This window comes from Lactuca saligna, chromosome 4 (assembly GCF_052625555.1).
Source record: "Lactuca saligna cultivar CGN05327 chromosome 4, ASM5262555v1, whole genome shotgun sequence".
Classification (NCBI taxonomy): domain Eukaryota; kingdom Viridiplantae; phylum Streptophyta; class Magnoliopsida; order Asterales; family Asteraceae; genus Lactuca; species Lactuca saligna.
Genome location: NC_136420.1, coordinates 227,398,572 through 227,417,402, shown reverse-complemented (window position 1 = coordinate 227,417,402; position 18,831 = coordinate 227,398,572). Strand labels below are relative to the sequence as shown.

At 35.3% G+C, this 18,831-nt stretch overlaps 1 long non-coding RNA gene across 6 annotated transcripts; it reads left to right on the top strand.

Moving 5' to 3' along the window:
- Window positions 1-287: 287 nt before the first annotated feature.
- Window positions 288-3,843, top strand: LOC145043366 (uncharacterized). 6 transcript variants are annotated; one of them, XR_013680995.1, is made up of 6 exons: window positions 288-370; window positions 636-789; window positions 1,552-1,685; window positions 2,613-2,668; window positions 2,775-2,965; window positions 3,033-3,843. It is a non-coding gene; the product is annotated as an uncharacterized LOC145043366 (long non-coding RNA). The 6 variants fall into 6 exon arrangements; XR_013680997.1 differs by having other exon boundaries at window positions 2,620-2,668; window positions 2,775-3,843; XR_013680998.1 differs by having other exon boundaries at window positions 2,859-3,843.
- The last annotated feature ends 14,988 nt before the right edge of the window (window positions 3,844-18,831 follow it).

Here is an 18,831-nt window from a genome sequence, read left to right as displayed (position 1 = left end):
AGTCGCCCCTACAGATGATCTATAGGGACGACATGTTGTCTCTATAAGGTTTATAAATAATGTTTGACTTTTTAAGCTATAGTAATGACACATCCCCTGAATAGGTAAGACGGGAACCAAAAATAGTTGGCGCTTTTTTGTAAAACTTATAAGGACGACATATCATCCCAGAAATAAATAAAATTAAATACATATATATTTTTTAGGATATTTAATTGGAAAATACGAAGTGGCGTCGTTTTGTTTGAGGATATAGGGACGACAAGTCGTCCCCATAGGTATTAGAAGCCCATTTTCCCTTTGTTCCAGTCTTCTCTCTCGTTCTTTCTGGAGGGTGATTCGTTTCTCCAAGGCACCACATCAACGACCGGTAACCACCTCCCCTCTTCGTCGTCTTCTTCTTCTTCTTCTTCTTCTTCTTCTTCTAAACCACTACCATTTCTCTCACTATCGCACTTTTCTCCCCCCTTCACCACCCTCAAACTTTCTTCAAATCACATCTACACCTCCTCCAAACCAGGGATTCCGATTCCAATTGACTCCTTCTGGATTTTTACTATTTGCTTTCACGGCTTCTCGTGGACGGAAAATGCGATCGCAACTACGATTAACCTTACTCTCTCTTTTAATTTCAGGTTTTTTTCTTGCCAGCTACCTCAGAGAAAGAACAACATCAGCGCTGGTCCCTACTCCTTCTCTTCGAACGACCTCTGGTTCGGTCTACTGCTTCTGACGGTCATTCCACTGAGATTGCAGCTTCTCTCCAATAGCTCTCATCCTCTTCAATAGGTATGTCTCCTAATTTTATGATGTATACTTGTCTGATTTCTTCATGTTTTTGTTGCTGGTTTGATCATTCAAGTGTTTTTATCATTGGAACTACTCATAGAGTGATTAACATTGACAATAGTGGTGGAGTTCATGAAGTAATAACTACTAAGCCTTGCAATGTTGTTTTGGATACATTAGTGTGCCATCTTAGTTTGTTTGAGTTCACATATCTATTGCATAAGTTTATATTCAAAATGTGGCTATGAACATGTTAATGTAATTGAAATTTGTAGATATTAGAAGAAAATTTGAAATATGAACTTATACACAACTGAAAAAAGTGCATATCTATGCTTGATAGCTAGGTTTGACATGGTTGTTGATGTTGAATGATTCTCTTTCAAATAGATAAGTAGTAGTCTTTTTGTTATCTATTTACCAGTTTGAATGATAGGAAGGAGATAGGGTTTAGTGTTCTATTTTGGAATTTGTGTTGTGTAATTTAGCTAATCTCATAGCATAATTTAAGTAAAAACTCTTAATGTCTCTAGAACAAAACTAAAATAATACAATGTCATAATTTATCTTTGGGTTAATACAAATTAACTGATGTCTGTATGGAATCCTAACAATATACTATCTATACTATCATACCTGATACTCGTAACAACTTGAGTTAACTAACTAAAAGGACTAACTAATGCACTATCTATCATTGTGTTGTGAACCATTTAAATAGTACTCTTGTTTGCATGTTAATTACTTGTTTTGTTTTTTCAGGGTCATGTATCATTATGTGTTTATGAAAGGTGATCCTGGTATGGAGTATTTGGCCTTTTACTATAATGAAAAGCTAATGTTGGAAAGGCTCAAAGAGACTCAAACTAGAAGACACAAATAGATACATTATTCAAGTGAGTCATATTATTATTGCATAAATAATACTTGCTTTGAACTTTAAATGGATATGAATTATTAAATTTTACTATATGAAATATCTTTAGTTTATTTATAATAGTATTTGATTTGTCTTAGTGGTAGGCTTTAATTAGGGGTGTGCACCATGCTCTTTTAGGATCAAACCAAACTGCAAACTGTGAATCATTTTTGTTTGGACCAATGTGGTTTTTAATAACGTACTTTTAGTGTGAATTGGTTATATTTAAGACTATAAAAAAGTCTCAGATTATCTGGAAGTAAAATGACCATTGTGCTCCCGGTTAAATTTTTAGTTTAATGAACTAAAATAAAGTTGAGGGGACTTTTTTGCCAAGGATACACAACTCTGATTTTAGTTTTTTTAGACTTGCATGCATTACTATTCATGCATCGGTGACTTGTAATTTATAGTTTGACCAGATCTTCATCCCCACCACCATTGTTTCTATTCAAAATTACCAAAAATTTAAGTAAGGATTTGAAGTTAACATTTTTTATATCTTGACCTCCAAACATATACAAAATCATGGGCATTTTGGTAACTTTCGGTGGTTTTAAAGGGTGGCATCTTTTTTTAAATTTTTATAATTGAGCAGCATATGATCCTCATCCCGATATAAAGTACTCAAACAAAATGACCATTATGCCCTCAAATAATTTTTTACTAAATAGAAACTAACTTATAAGTGGTCCTTTCTGTAGTTTTTACTGTTAATTGTGCATTCATTTCTAGTGGGGTACAACTCACCCAAATACTTTAGTTAATTTGGTCCACATTAATAGGAGGTTTTTTAGTATAACTTTATGTATCTCCAAATGTTACCAAATTTATAATACTTAATTTTTTTTAAAGCAATTTTTACATATAGTTAATAAACTAAATAGTTTCTCTTTGGAGGAAGTTTATAGAGAAGATATGTTAAGGAGAGAAATTGATGACCTCCAAAAATGATATCAGGTATGTGTTCACAACCTTGTTTCTATAAATAAGTTCCTTCTTTTTGTTACATTTTGTTCCTTCTTTTTGTTAGAAAACTAGTCATGTATGCTTTATTTCTTATCAGGCAAGTAAGCATAGATGTGAAAAGTTGGTTATGCAAGTTCTTGAATCAACAAGACCTCTTTTGAAGCTGATTGAAGCAATGCAGGTTTCTTTTGGTTTGCTACATTGCGCCTTATTTTCGTAATAGGAAACAACTACTAGAAAGTAGAAGCCTGGGCTGCTGTGGAGAGATCACTAGACATTTAGCTTCAGGTACCATAAATACCATATATCATTTTGATTTTTTGAATTCCCTGATATCTAATGTTTCCGGATGTAGAGGCCAGAGCTATAGCCATAATGAACGATTATCCCAAACATTATCTAGGATAAATGTTCTTGAAGCTCAGTGCTTTGGTTGATTTGATTGAGCCATGAAAGAGTCCGTAGCATATTATCCCAAACATAATGTATTTTTTTCAGCTGCATATATAGGGACGACACGTCGTCTCTACATGTCCATCTATAAAGACGACATGTCGTTTCTATAGGTGCATCTACAGAGACGACACATGCGCATCTACCACCACGACATATTGTGTTTTATAACTGCATCTATGGAGGCGACAAGTTGTGTTTATAGATGAACCTATAGATACGACATGTCGTCTCTATAGCTTTATCTATGGAGACCAACAACTTATAGTTACAAACCAAAATAGGAGGATATGTCGTCTGTAAAGGCTACCAATTGCGACGAAATTTTTAGCGACAACACAAAAGATCTATTGTGACGGACCTATGGTGACGAGAGCTACAGGGACGACATGTCATCCCCGACACCTATATGGACGACTTTTGGAACCTATAGAGACGACATTTGTCGTCCCTATAGACTCTGTTTCTTGTAGTGAGTGAAATGTCTTGTAGTGAGTGAAATGTACGAGCCACATCACCGCTATCAATAATAACATATTTGGGTCCAACTATCTCAAATATGCTTTCTCTCGCTTTATAAATATAAAATTGTAATTTAGTTGTGTGTTATTGGTGTCCATCTAAAAAAGTGTTATTGCACTATGTAGGTGTTGATTGTAAAAAGCAATGAGACGCAATTAAAAGATTAGTTGGAAGTTGATAGTTTTAGAATATTTTATATGGTTGGAGTAATTATTCTTTGAAACTATATATTCTAATGATAATAATATATATAATGGTTTATCCAAATTCAAATAGTCATAAATTTTGTAAAAGTTACCATTAAGATGCTACGGGTAGCATGTTGAATTTTCAAAATCTTCTAATTTTGGGTAAGCTACTACGATAGTCTTGGTGCGTCAAAAAAAGTCAAAGAGACAACGCGGCAGTATTTCGTATATATAAAGAAATCGTAAACAAAAGTAGCGAACAAGTAGTATTGTTTTCTATTCTATTACGATTTACGACAAAATATAGCCTTTGTAGTGGCCTAGTGGGGTGTCCGGTGTAGCACTAACATAAAATTTTCCTTAAATGTCTCCCACAAACCTTTGACAATTGAAATCCCGTTATCTAATTAAAGCTAAAGTTCAACGCCTGTAATACTCTTCTCCCATTCCAGAATATACACCGGCGGCTTCACGTCACAATTTTATATAACCCTATTCAAATTATTTAACTCACGTGTCCTAATAACATATAACATACTTCTTCTATGGTAGGGTAGCTTTTGGACAAGGTCTCTTGTCACTTTTGCATGCATGAATATTACGTATTATATATATAGACGATCACCTTCATGCCATTTTTACAAAACATGTATTTTCTTTGATCTTCTCTCAACTTTCATTAACAATCAAAACATCTTCATTCTCCAAATTAATTAATATAAATCCTTAAAGAGCCATTTTTTTTAATCTTCGATTTCCAATACAAACTCAGTAATGGCAAGTTACTACCTTATCACTAAAGTTCTTCTGTTTCTCACCTCAGTAAGTTTCAGTATAGCAGCTCGAATAATGAATGTAGTCAATCCTATTAACTATGACTATGAGGCAATAACTGGTACAATAGACAATTAGACATAATCAGTCTTGCGGCAAATAAAAGTGGAGGAGGTCCAACCCCAGGAGGAATGGGACATGAGTTTCCAAGTGCTAAGTCTTTAGGAAATAACAAGAACTCAGGGCCTAGTCCTGGAGGGAAGGGACATGAATTTACCAACGATAAGATTTTTGGCAATATCAAAAACTCTGGTCCAAGTCCAGGTGGAAAAGGACAAGGATTTCGTTATGATGAAAGTTTTGCAAACATCAAGAACTCGGGTCCAAGTTCTTGGGGGGAAGGGGCATGAATTTACTACTGTTAAAATCCATTCTAAGATAAAGATTACCGGACGAAGAGGAGGAGAAAAGGGCCATGACTTCCCTAGCAGTGTTGAAACTATTGGGAATATCTTGAACTCTGGCCCACGATGGGGTGGCAAAGTAGATGCAGTAACGATTTCTGAAATTTTGTAGGATCTGAAGAACTTTGGTCCTAGTAACTGACGAAGATTTGAGCAGTCGTACTTGTAAAATAGATCAAGACCAAAATCGTTTTTAATGTTGTTAATTATGAGATCGAGATAAGACTATTTGATTAATGAAGGCACTAACATCCTAAACTTTTGTAAAAATAATTATTTGTTTAAACAAAAAACCGTAAAATAGTTCTTACATATTATTCTCATAATCGATTTATTCATTATATTTGTTTTTATTCAATTAGTCCTAAAAACCATAATTTCAAATTTCTAACTTTCAATATAACTCTTTTACCTAGTCAAAAGGTCATCTAACTTTAAAAAATTACTCTTTTGGTTTAAATTTCAAATTTCTTTACAAATTTGCTTCAAAATTTACATTTTTGGGTCAGATTTTAAATTTGTAAATTTTTTGAAAAAGTGTAATTTTCAAAAGTTTGATAACTTGTTGATCGTTTAAAATGGTCAAATTGAATATGATTACCAGTTTTTAGGACTTAATTGAATAAAAAATATAAAAACTGAATCAATTATTAGACCAATATATAATGATTTTTTTTGTAGTTTTCCCTTTGTTTAATCATTTTGGGATTTCGTAACATTTGGCTAAAAGAAATTAATTATAAAGAATATTTCTGATTGAAACATATGAAATTGATTAATTATGAAAATCTTAATAATATACTTAACATTATATAGCACTTATCAACATCATAGTTTTCCATGTTCATTTTTTCACCACACTATTTTCATCTGTAGGGATGAACTTGATCTATTTTGACCTATTGATAGTTTTGACCCTTCATTTTTTCCTTCTTCCAGTTTGTCACACACAGATGAGTCATATGTCGACTGATCTGTCTTTGCACATTTAATAATGTCTTCTAATCGGGTTGCTACACTATTCACCGTATTATTCTTTCTAATTCTACAAAAGAAATGTATACACACACTTATTTCGGTGCATATAAATATGTTTTTACAAAATATATTTATAATAAAATAGATGTTTATATACATTTTTTCTTGTAAAATATGTGTTTGTCTATATGTTTTTTTTATAGACATCGATTTGTATATATTTATATATTTAATAAATACCTATTTATATATATATATATATATATATATATATATATATATATATATATATTTCATATAAATAATTTTTTTTTTAAATTTATAGAAAATATAAGATTTTTTATGTGAAAATATGTTTTTTTTATGCATAAATATGATTTTATAATGAAAAAATATGTTCGACTTTTTTTTTGAGAAAAGTGTTGTAAAACAAACTAATGTTCGAATGATTTCATAACAAAATTCTAAAATTTGGGCCAAAATGGTATATTTTGGACTAAATTGTAATAAAATTTAAAATCTCGGCCAAAAGTGTAAGTTCTGGAAAAATTTGTAAAATCTTTTAAATCTCGGCCAAAAGTGTAATTTTTAAAAGTTAGATAACTTGTTGACCATTTAAAATGGTCAAATTGAATATAATTACCGGATTTAGTTGAATAAAAAAAATATGAAGACTAAATCGATTATGAGACTAATATGTAATTTTTTTTTTTTGCAGTTTTCCCTTGGTTTAATTATTTTTGGATTTTGTAACATTGGGCTAAAATAAATTAATTATAAAGAATATTTCTCATTGAAAAACATGAAATTGATTAACTATGATAAAATCTTAAAAATATACTTAAAATTACATAGCACTTATGAATAGGATAGTTTTTGTTGTTCATGTTTTCACGACACTCTTTTCATCTGTAGGGACAAACATGTTTTAGTTTGACCTATTGATAGTTTTGACCCTTCATGTTTTCCTTCTTTCAGTTTGCCACATACAGATGAGTCATCTGTCGATTGTCCTAACTTTGACACATTTCATAATGTCCTATAATCAGATTGTTATACTTTTCACCGTATTATTCTTTGTAACTCTATTATTTCATTACCTTTTAAGAGAAACATATTTTTTTTGTTTTCTATTTCGATCCATAAGGTCAAAAAACATCGGAGTAAACCATTCCCATGTATAACATCACTCCCCCAATTTCCACAGACTCCTTTTATTGGTGTGTTGTTGACGTTAGGGTGTTGCAAGGTAGATCGGTTGACAAAATGCAGATCATCTATTGTTTCCGATTTGGGGGTGTGTCGGAGATGAAGAACCATGATGATACTTTGTTCTTCCCTATGCATTTCTTCCGATAGATGGTGTATACACAATGTCTCTCAATATAAGCAATTATATTGATTCCATGTTGGTTCCCATTGTCTTTGAATTTCACTCTTTAGGATTATTAGGTTTTGGAAGGAAGCTCTTACAAGTTTATGACAGTTGAATCGGCTCAAAATGAACATTCCCTATTAAAAGAGCTACTTACAAGGTGTCTTATTGTGACAACCCGACATTTTGAGACAATATAATGTAACACCAGTCAAATTTAGGCTAAAATATAACTTTTCTAAAATATTATTTGGGCTAAATAAAGTGGTAGAAATTGTATCAAGGTTTTCGTACATATAAAGAACACTAAAATCCGAGTTATAACGGAGAAGTTATGACCAACCGAATATTCTCAGCAAAACCAGGTAACACCGATTAAGCGAAAAACGCAAAGTTTCAATACAATAACATTTAGCCTTAGGTATCTAAATGATAGTCGTAGATTTCGTTAAACCGTGATCATGCATAAAAAGAACGTCCAAAACGGACATCGTATGAAGATGTTACAAATTTTCTAAGTTTCGTAACAACGGTAGACAGCTAAAAACTCGAAATAAAGATCGAGCGAGTTTTAGCCGATACAACTTAAACGAGAGTTGAAGGTCTCAACAATAGTAGTTCGATGGTAGAAAGACAAACAAAAACGAATGTTGGATAAAGAAGTTATGGATTTTTAACGAAGTTATCGTGTCCTGGCCTATTACTTAAAATATAATTAAAAATAACGTCAAAATTTGCTGACGGAGTCTAAATGAAAATTGTAGAGTATTTTCTCACCTTCGCGTGGATATAAAGAACGTCAAAAACGGAGCCCGTATGAGAAAGTTACGGATTTTACAAGTTCGTGGCACACACACCAAAACAATTTACGCCCAGCGTACTCGGATGCTAGGCTCCGGATTGTCCACGTCCATTCGATGCTTCTTCCGAGGATGCAGTAAGCGCTGACGTCACGTACGCCCAGCGTACTCCGAAGTTACGCCCAGCGTAACAAGTACGTCCAACGTACTCCGAATTTACGCCCAGCGTAATCCCTCTTCCAGCACCCTATAAATAGAATGTGAGGGTGCCGGCTGCCTTTGCTAAAAAATTTCATTCCTCTCACATTTTCACCTCGTTTTTCGTGCCGACAACATCCCGACATCCCGGTTTCATATCTAAGCCCGACGAAGGTCCGAAGCCCCGAGATTCCCGAGAATCTCGTCACTTTCCGGTCGAGGTGCCGCTCGAGAAAATCTCGTTTTCTTAAAATCACGCACTTTCTTCGGTGAGTTCATACCCCTATAATTCACACTTTTAAATGTTTTATAAATACTTTTATATGATTTTAAGGGGGGGAATACAAGTAAAACACTCGATTATTATTGTGTGTTATATAAAGTTTCATTATACAGTTTTTATCAACGGAATCCTATATGATTTATAACTATTATAGGGAAACTTCCGTATGCAAAATATATCACGATAACATCATATCTTTTGAAATGAAAATGTTGTTATATATGTATAAGTCAAACACTCTGCTTACACTGTATGTATATGTGTCCATCTTAGGCACTACAAAAATTATACTTTTCATAACAAGTGAGCATTTCACTAGGGATTACTATACAAACGAGACATACTTTTAGAAAACTATAATAGGTATAGTTTTACGAGAACATAAGTACTTCAAATAGTTTTCAGAAACGTTTTTACATGTTGAAACACTTTTAGAAACTGTCTTACAAACTGTATGTTTCCTTTTTGAATCTGTTATAGTTGTGCTTCAAACAAAGGTTTTCTCACACTCAAACGGTCTTGTCAAACGGTTTTCGAATCAATTTATAAACTGACATCAAGTCATAAATTCTTATTTATTAAACTTTTCAAAGGTTTTACAAAACTTAGTTTATGCTTTTATACTATAAATTACATGCCTCTATATGTATAGTTATATAAGAAATGTTTAAAAGACTTAGGAAGTCTATCCACCCTGTTTCCTTTTCCTCGATTGGATGTGGTCTGGTGGGATATCGGGTACTCGTCTGAAGGCCATTTATATATTAGTTATATATCATGTGTACATATATAGTCATAAATGTTCCATCAGTTAATTCTGTTCCGACACTCTTGGGTAGCAAGGGTGTATAAACCTACTTGGACACTCATCAATTACATTCTAGTAAACTATTATAGGAATAGTTTAGGGGATACAAAACATTATCCCTATTACAAGAAAGTACACCAGAGTCAGTTCATTCATGAGTCTAAACTACATGCTATATGAAGGGATACTCTTACAGAGATTCCTCTTACCTGGATACACTTATATAGATACTCTTACAGAGATTCCTCTTACGTGGATACACTTATATGGATACTTTTACAGAGATTCCTATTACATGGATACACTTATAGGGGTACTTTTACATAGATACTATGCGGTAAGAAACAATAAGGGACTAACCATTCCTAAACCCAGCTGTTAGCAACAGAGGTAAATGGACATCTACGGATGTCTACGGTTAATACTTATACTAGAGAGACCTTTACGGGACTAACCATTCCTTCAACCTGCTGTTAGCTATAGAGGAAAATGAACATCTACGGATATTCAAGGTGAATACGTTTCGGCAGTCGCGATGTCGTGTTTATCCTAATACAAAAGGATAACACTTATATGGCTATATTTTCCCTATTACTTTTATTTTGTGATACATTCACGTAAACGATGAAGTAGACTATATATATTAATAGTAGTCATAAAAGGGAAAAACCATCTTTGTTATAGCAAAACATACAAGTCTTGGTAGAAGACTACTTTCAAAACATTCAGGTCTTGGTAGAAGACGACTTTTTATACTAGTAGAAAATATCGGATTTTCTAGGAGTTTTCAAAACATATACAAACAATTACATTGAACGATTTCAAATGTTATCATCAAACTTATACGAACATTGACATTAAATAATTATGAACTCACCAGCTTAAATGTTGACCTACACTTTCAAAATAACTTGTATTCTCAGGTCACCAGTAGACAGGTACGATGACCAGGTTATGCGAAGACGAAGCAGTCAAAACTCGTCTTTTATTTTGATTAGTTATCATGTTGTCTTATTACTATGAAATAACACACATGTATTAAACTATTACTATTAATGAAATGGACGATGTTGTTGCTTGTTTACTACTTTACATTTGTTGTGATACATTACATGACGTCCTCCGCCCCAGAACGTTTCCGCCATTCTCGGTTTTGGGGTGTGACAGATTGGTATCAGAGCATTGTTTATAGTGAATATAGTATATCAACCCATAAAAGATATACTAACTATAAATACATTGGGATTAAAATACTCTGATTTAGAGTTTATACTTTTAAATAATCAAATATTTAAGTAAGTATACGTTCCTGCATTCATACTAAAATCGGTGTCACAACGACAAGAACAAAAGTATTACGATTGTTGAATATCACAACTAAGCTTGGGGATGTGTAGTCAGTCTTGGGAGTGGCATAGCCTGATCAACTATGCTAGTCCGAGGAGTGATTAGCATATGCCCAAGAATGGTTGTGATATGGCAACAAGTCTAAAAACTTACCAACATTACCACAATGAGAACATTATAACTGAACCTAAGTCTAAAATATCATAGGGGTGTTTTGGGTTACCATAATTACTTACTTGAGAACTAAAAAGGATCTTCATTTACTAAGTTGATAGTTGCTAAGTGGATACACTAAGGCTATATGTAACTAGGATGTTATAGACTTAGAATCGGTGAAATTTTTGCTTTACCCCTATTCCTTATGAATTTGGAGTTAAGGTCACTTATTCGAAAGCCTATCCTGTGTTGATTACATATGACTGGTATGCACTTTACAAATAGCGATGTAACTAATGAAGATTTTCTAATAATTATCTAGATAGTTCGTCTAATAATTATTTCCTTACCCCAATTCTCGCGTGGATAACATGATTGGACTCCATCACCATGGCAACCCGTACTTTCCGAACGAAGTCATTGCTGGATGGCTTGGAGAAGGACCAGAGAATGATCATCCAATCCCTTTGAATGATCACCATGCTGAAAACCTTTCGGATGTTGATAACTCCGAACCCGAGGTTGAGAACCTACCCCCGGTAACTCCATTTCTAAATCCTAACCCTCGTCCCGCTTTTCATGGCCCGATGCCTCCTTGGGTAGAATGCTTGGGAACATGGAGCGAAGAGCAAGATCAACCTATGTCGTTTAATGGAGACCGAAGCTTTGTCACACCCCCAAACCAAGGATGGCGGAAACGTCCGGGGGTGGAGGACTTCTTGTACAGTATTACAACAACGTGTATAATAGTGCTCAAAGTAAATACAACCATCATAAATATAATTGAAAAAGTTACACCAGATTATATGTTTACATGTTTCAAAATCAATTACATTATGATGAAAAAAGTAAATTGTTGACGGTTTAACGTCCCATCCTCAAGGCGTTGAAGTTTTTCCTGTTTCACTGATTTCCTGAGAATACAAGTAGTTTTGAAAAGTGTCAACAATTAAGTTGGTGAGTTCATAAGAGTTTTGTTTGAAGTAGAAACCGTTTTCCTTGTAAAATCGATATAGTTTGATTTCCAGAAAATCCAGTATTTTCTTAGTTAAGTGTGAATAGAAATATTCCTATATGATGCATTAATGAACCCTAAAATGACCCGTAGAGTTCCTCTATAATCGTCCAATGTATATAAGTTATATAAGGTTTAAATTAGATAAAACGTTGAATATAGTGGGTCTGCCCTAGGTCCAGAACCCAACGAGGAACAGGAGATGAGGCGGGCCCCACCAATTCTAAGCCAATCGAGACTAAATTCTTATATGACTCAAACATATACGCTCAGCGATTATAGTTAAAGTCTAACAATTCTAGATGAAATATACTTTTAATATCATAATAACTATCTTAGGTGAACCTGGTACTTTGTATCGGTACCCCTTTTTTGTATAAAGGCCTAACACTTTGTATTTGTACCCCTTTTTGTATAAAAACCCGATACTTTGTATTTGTACCCCTTTTGTGTATAAACCCGGCACTTTGTATTTGTACCCCTTTTTGTATAAAAACCAGCACTTTTTTATTTGTACCCCTTTTTGTATATATAAACCCGACACTTTGTATTTGTACCCCTTTTTGTATAAAAACCCGGTACTTTGTATTTCTACCCCCTTTTGTATATAAACCAGACACTTTGTATTTGTACCCTTTCTTTTTGTACAAGTGTGTTATGTAAATGATCATAAACAATACCTATTATAGTTTATTAAAATGTTTGAAATGTATATGTACCCTAACTATACCTATTATAGTTTAGTATGTTTCTTTGTGGTGTTTGAGAATCTCATTCTATGTAAGTCAAATGTATAGTACAATATAGCTATGTTTAACTTCCTTTGTTTTGTACTAATGATTATGATGGAGGATTCTTATAAATTCAGTAAGTAATTTCCTATTATACAAATATATCATAACAAGAAATACATGTAATATATGAAGTCATCAAAGAGTTAACACTTTGCTCAACATGTTACAAAGTGTTTTGATAGTAAGAAGCTGTTAACTAATTCTTAATCTTTCTGCACTGTTTTATAAAAATCATAGAAAAATCATAAGAAGTAGAAAACTAGATCCGTAAATTCTGAGAGTTCCAAAAATGAGTCTAGTTTACTCATAATTTTTATCATGATTTTTGGAAGCCTTTAACTTGTATTAAAATGCTCATATTCACAGACTGGTTGGGATTTGTGTTTGAAAAGATAGGCTGTTTTGTAAAAATCATCTTAAATTGTACAAAAATCGTGTGGAGATGTTCAAGTAGTCATTTTAAAGCTAAGAAGTGGAACTCCTTGCACCCAAAACTGTTTTGAAAAATAAAATGTTTAAGTTGTCCAAAATAGTCCGTGAATGGAGTTGAACGTTTCTGATGAAGGCTATTAGAAAATTTTAGTTATGTTCTTGGTGTTTTAACTTGTATTCCCCCCCTTAAAAACTTGAGAAAACATTAAAATGTAGGGGTATGAACTCACCTTATGTGATTTCAGTAGATAAGTGTTGAAGAAGAGAAGTGTTCAACCCAAGAACACTTGAAGAATCACTTGAAGATTCGAAGCTCTAACACAAATATGATGGAGTTTGTGTAAGATATCCATGATTTGAGTGGAAAGAAGTGAGATATTCATAAGGAGAATGAATTATGCTTTCCAAATGTGGAGAAAAAACCCAAGATCAGCCCTTGAATCTCGAATTTCTAGAGAGAGGATGTGAGAGAGGAAAGAGTTTGATCTTCTTGGTGAAATGAGAGAAAATGGGAGAAATGAGGAGAGAGGATGAATGTCCAGCTCTCAAAAACGTGGGAAAGGGTGATAGTTGAGTGGAAAGGATATTGATGTGACCTAGGTAAGGTGGGGAGGTGTGGCTGGTCATAGAGTGGGTGTGGGGGTGGTTGCTTGTGTCATAAGGTGAAGCAAAGTCAACACTCCACCTTAATTATTCACCCACAAGATTTTATTATTTAAATAAGTATTTTCATGAAAATATGATTAAATTATGAATATTTAGGGTTTATTATGTTAAAATATGATTTTGGGTGAAAATCCCACGTTAAAATAATTAAAAACGGGCTTAAAATGTTAAAAATATCAAAAATGGGCGAAAAGTGACAAAAATCCGAATTCTGGCCGAGGTTTGGTCTTCAGATGCCAGAACCGAGAGAAGAGTGGGGAAGAACCAAGAGAGGGAAGCAAAGAACCGAGAGAGGGCAAGGAACCGAGAGGCAGAGAAGAGAAGGGACCGAGAGCCGAGAGAGGACCGAAAGTGGCTGAGAAGGCGGAACCGAGAGTGAGGTTCGGCCCGAGAGACCTCGCCCCATCCTAGTTCCGGCCTGAGAGGCTTCCAGGTCTCGGTTTCGGTCTCCGCTACATGGGGTTTCGGCTGCTCAGGGCTTCGGCTCCTTAGGGTTTCGGCTCCATTAGAGGTTTCGGTTCCTTAAGAGGAGTTTCAGCTCCTTAAGTCCGTTTTTCTCGTTTTCACTCCGCTTTGACCCGTTTTTGACCCGGTTAAGGGTCGGAATGACCCGAATGATTCCAAAAAGTTACGGGAACTTTTGAGAGATATTTGGGAGAGATTTCACATACTTGGAGAGGTTTGGGAGAGATTTGACATTCTTGGAGAGTTTTCTCATACAAAGAGATATTTGAGAGAGATTTCACATTCGTGGAGAGATTTGGGAGAGATTTGACATTCTTGGAGAGATTTCTCATTCTTGGAGAGATTTGACATGCTTGGAGAGATTTGGGGAGAGATTCTCGATTAAAGTGAGATAGAGTGAAAACGATTGAGAGAGGTTTCGTGTGTGACAAATGTGAGTATCCGGCTTCGCAATGCAAGGTCCGTAAACCCTGTTAAACCTTGTTTAAGGATCTTACACACTCCTGATGAGTATGAAACATTGTTTTATCGGTTTGGTTTGTTACTTACCACGGTTTTAGGTTAAGGAAGTCTAGTTGTACGTATTTTTCGATTTATGATCTCTCATCAGAATAGCGAGTTGTTTAGTAAATACATAACGTAAGACCTAGTACACAAGGGTTAGTTGAGTTGACCGGTTTGACTTGTCGACTTTATTTGACTTTGAATTGACCAGAATTTGACGGTTGTCACAAGCTTCTACAATATAAATGAAGGGAGCTCAATAGACAGAGTTCTACCAATCCTAACCCGTAGAAATGCCTAAAACAAAATTCAGGGCAGGACGGCTCTCCAACGTATAGAAGAGGTTAATACCAATGCAACAATGCATACCATTTGCACCAATCACCTCGATCACAAGTGAGAGATCTGAGAGAAACCATGAGACCCTGTTGCAAGCACTAGCTGAAACCCGAGCAGAAGTCATAGAGCTCCAAGTACACCAGAGGGTGTATGAGAGATACCTGCTTGATATGGAACGTCAACTAACCAAACTAAGGGTTCACCATAGGGGTGACCGTCGCCAGTAGGAGATACCTTACTTCCCTCTTTGTTTTAAAGAACCATGTTCCTGTCTATGTACTATAAGTACTTTTATTTAATTCTTTATGCTGTTGAAGAGTTTTCTACTCCGAATATGATGTAAGACCTACAACAAGGTCAATTTCCCCAAACCTATTAAAACTTAAGCATCAATGATATCGACAGTCGGCTATCTTCCATGTCACTCCTTGTTCAAATACTTTCATCATACTTTCATTGGATTCTATCTGAAACATGCTTTAGTCAAGTCATTAGACTATAGTAAATTAACTCTGGAGACATTTCCAAGCATCTTTTTAGTGGTTGGATCATGTTAGTCACCAACCAACGATACCTCGGTTTGAAAGACAAACGTCTTAAAACCATTCTACAAACATACTTCTACTCTGTACTAGGAGTACATCATAGGGATGCAGGTCAAACCATCATGAGCATACTTCCAATCCGTACTAGGACTGCATCATAGGGATGTAGGTTAAACCATCGAGAACATACTTCTATTCTTTACATGAGCAATCGAACTATGTCTAGGTTCAACCATACTCACTCACAAATTCATTTTTCTTTCCATGTAACAGAATCGTGTCACCGAAGAAAAACGATCAACCCATCAACCAAACACCAACTCTTCAGATTGATGCAGCTACCTTTCAAGCTGCAGTCTCGGCTGCCGTGTCAGCTGTTCTGACCCACCTTAACGCTAACAACGTGAATTTTAGCGGGATTTTTAACAATAATTCCAATCCAAGTAACAATCAAGTACCTCGACGAGAAACAAACTACCACGACACCCCAAATCCCAAGCCCAAGAATAACAAACGAAAGTTCTGGGCTAAGGCTAATGCCAAATCACCCAAAGGGGCAAGCAAAAGACAACAACATGTGGCAACCTTCAAAGCCACGAATTATGTACCTCCTACTACTATCCCTTCTAGTATCCCAGTTAACCCGAACCCGGCCAGACAATATGCTGGCAATCTCCCAAAGTGCAACAAATGCAACTATCACCATCATGGACCTTGTCGGAAAATGCAGTGCTTAAACTGCAATAATAAAAGGGACACACCGTCCGTTACTGCAAGACTCGGATCCAAAACATTACTTCAACCACCAATGTCGAAATCTATCGAATATGCCATCTATGTGGCGTAATGGGACACTTCAAGAGGGACTATCCAATAGAGGAGAATGACGGTGAATCCGGAAGAGTTTGACCTCATAATGGAAAGAGGCAATGAAGGACCCTACTATAGTATAGGTTCACTTCCAATCGTCAATATTATGTATGTTTTTAAAACATGTTTAAAACTAGTGCAACTCGAGTATTATCTCTTGCGAGATCCCGTCAGTTGAGGGACCCTCGTGCTGCGTATACTTGCCTTTTTGTAGTATACTTTGTTTGCAGCAGTATTCCTGTAGTTACTCTAAAGTATTGTAACTCTGTTAAAAAGTTGCACTGTTGTGTTTTATCTGTAACGCCTTTGTGAACAAATCTAGTGCCTTTATTTCCATGTGATTCCGATTTCACCATACGATCAGAGTCTATATGATCCTCACAATACCAGTTTCGTACGTAAATCTCTTTCTCCGAAATCAGCTTTCTCACGAAACCATCACTTCATAACTCCGAAGTACTCATGCGTAGAGTACCTCATGTTTCTTACCCTTTCCAAAGAAATCTCAGCAAACCTCCGCGAAGTACCACTCGTGCAGTACGTCAATTTCAATCCAAACACTCACAGTTTCAATCTTAATTATATACGACTCGTATACTCGAGATTGTGATTGAGGAACCTGGTATGGGTTCTACTATGAACTTCAAGACGGACACTGCCCAAGATTGAGAGTGATCGTGCTTCCGTGAGAATAAGCTCATAAATACCTATCCTTTTCCCTAATTCATGAGTAGTCATACTTTGTTTTAGATCTTCACGACATCTAATCCACCCCAAGGTTTTGACATCATAATCAGTAGGAGTTGGTTAAGTCTACATCGAGCTGACATCAGGTGCTTTGATAAAGCAGTTCATCCTAACCTCCCTAAACAACGAAGCTCTAGTTATTTACAGCGACAAACCAAGTACCAACCCTCTCATCATTTCGTGTATGCAAGCTCAGAAATGCTTATGAAAGGAATATTATTCATTCCTTGCACACATCGTCGATACGAGCCAATAAGTGAAGGACATTCAGAACATCCCAAAAGTACGCGACTTTCCCAACACCTTTCCAGAAGAACTACCGGGATTACCACCACAGCGTTAATTCAAATTCAGAATCGACTTAGTTCCAGGGACTACCCAAGTAGCCAAATCACCTTACCGTCTAACTCCAACTAAGATACTAGAACTTCCTAGTTAGCTTAACAAACTCCTCAGAAGAGGATTCTTTAGGCCAAGATTGTCACTTGGAGGAGCACCAGACTTGTCTGTAACAAGAAAGAGCATTCCAAAAGCTAAAGTAAGCTTGGTGTACCGTACCGATATTATCCCTCTCAAAGGGGATAGAAGATTTCGTGGTGAAAGGCGATGCATCCAACCAAGGGCTTGGTTGTGTTCTTATATAAGAGGAAAGGCCACTACCTATACCTCAAGACAGCTGAAGATGCAAGAAGTTAACTATACAACACATGATCTTGTGTCAGGAGCAATGGTAATTGCTCTGAAGATCTGGAGACACTACTTGTAGGGTACAAGGTGTAATACTCTCACAAACCACAAAAACACTCAACACACATTCGATAAAGAAGAGTTATCATACCAATGAAGACAAACGAAAGAAGCAAAGTCGTATCCCGATAGTGAAAGGTTCGCTGGAATGCCAAGCGAGGACCTGAGATCACTCAAGAACACGAGAAACAAATAAAACTTCTATCCGTAGCATATTTATCAATTCTGCTTAAACTCGAATTTCGGGACGAAATTCCCTCTAACAGGGGGATGATGTGACAACCCGACATTTTGAGACAATATAATGTAACACCAGTCAAATTTAGGCCAAAATATAACTTTCCTAAAATATTATTTGGGTTAAATAAAGTGGTAGGAATTGTATCAAGGTTTTCGTATATATAAAGAACACTAAAATCCGAGTTATAACGGAGAAGTTATGACCAACCGAAGATTCTCGGCAAAACCAGGCAACACCGATTAAGCGAAAAACGCGAAGTTTCAATACAATAACATTTAGCCTTAGGTATCTAAATGATGGTCGTATATTTCTCTAAACCGTGATCATGCATAAAAAGAACGCCCAAAATGGACATCGTATGAAGAAGTTACAAATTTTCTAAGTTTCGTAACAACAGTAGACAGCTAAAAACTCGAAATAAAGATCGAGCGATTTTTAGCCGA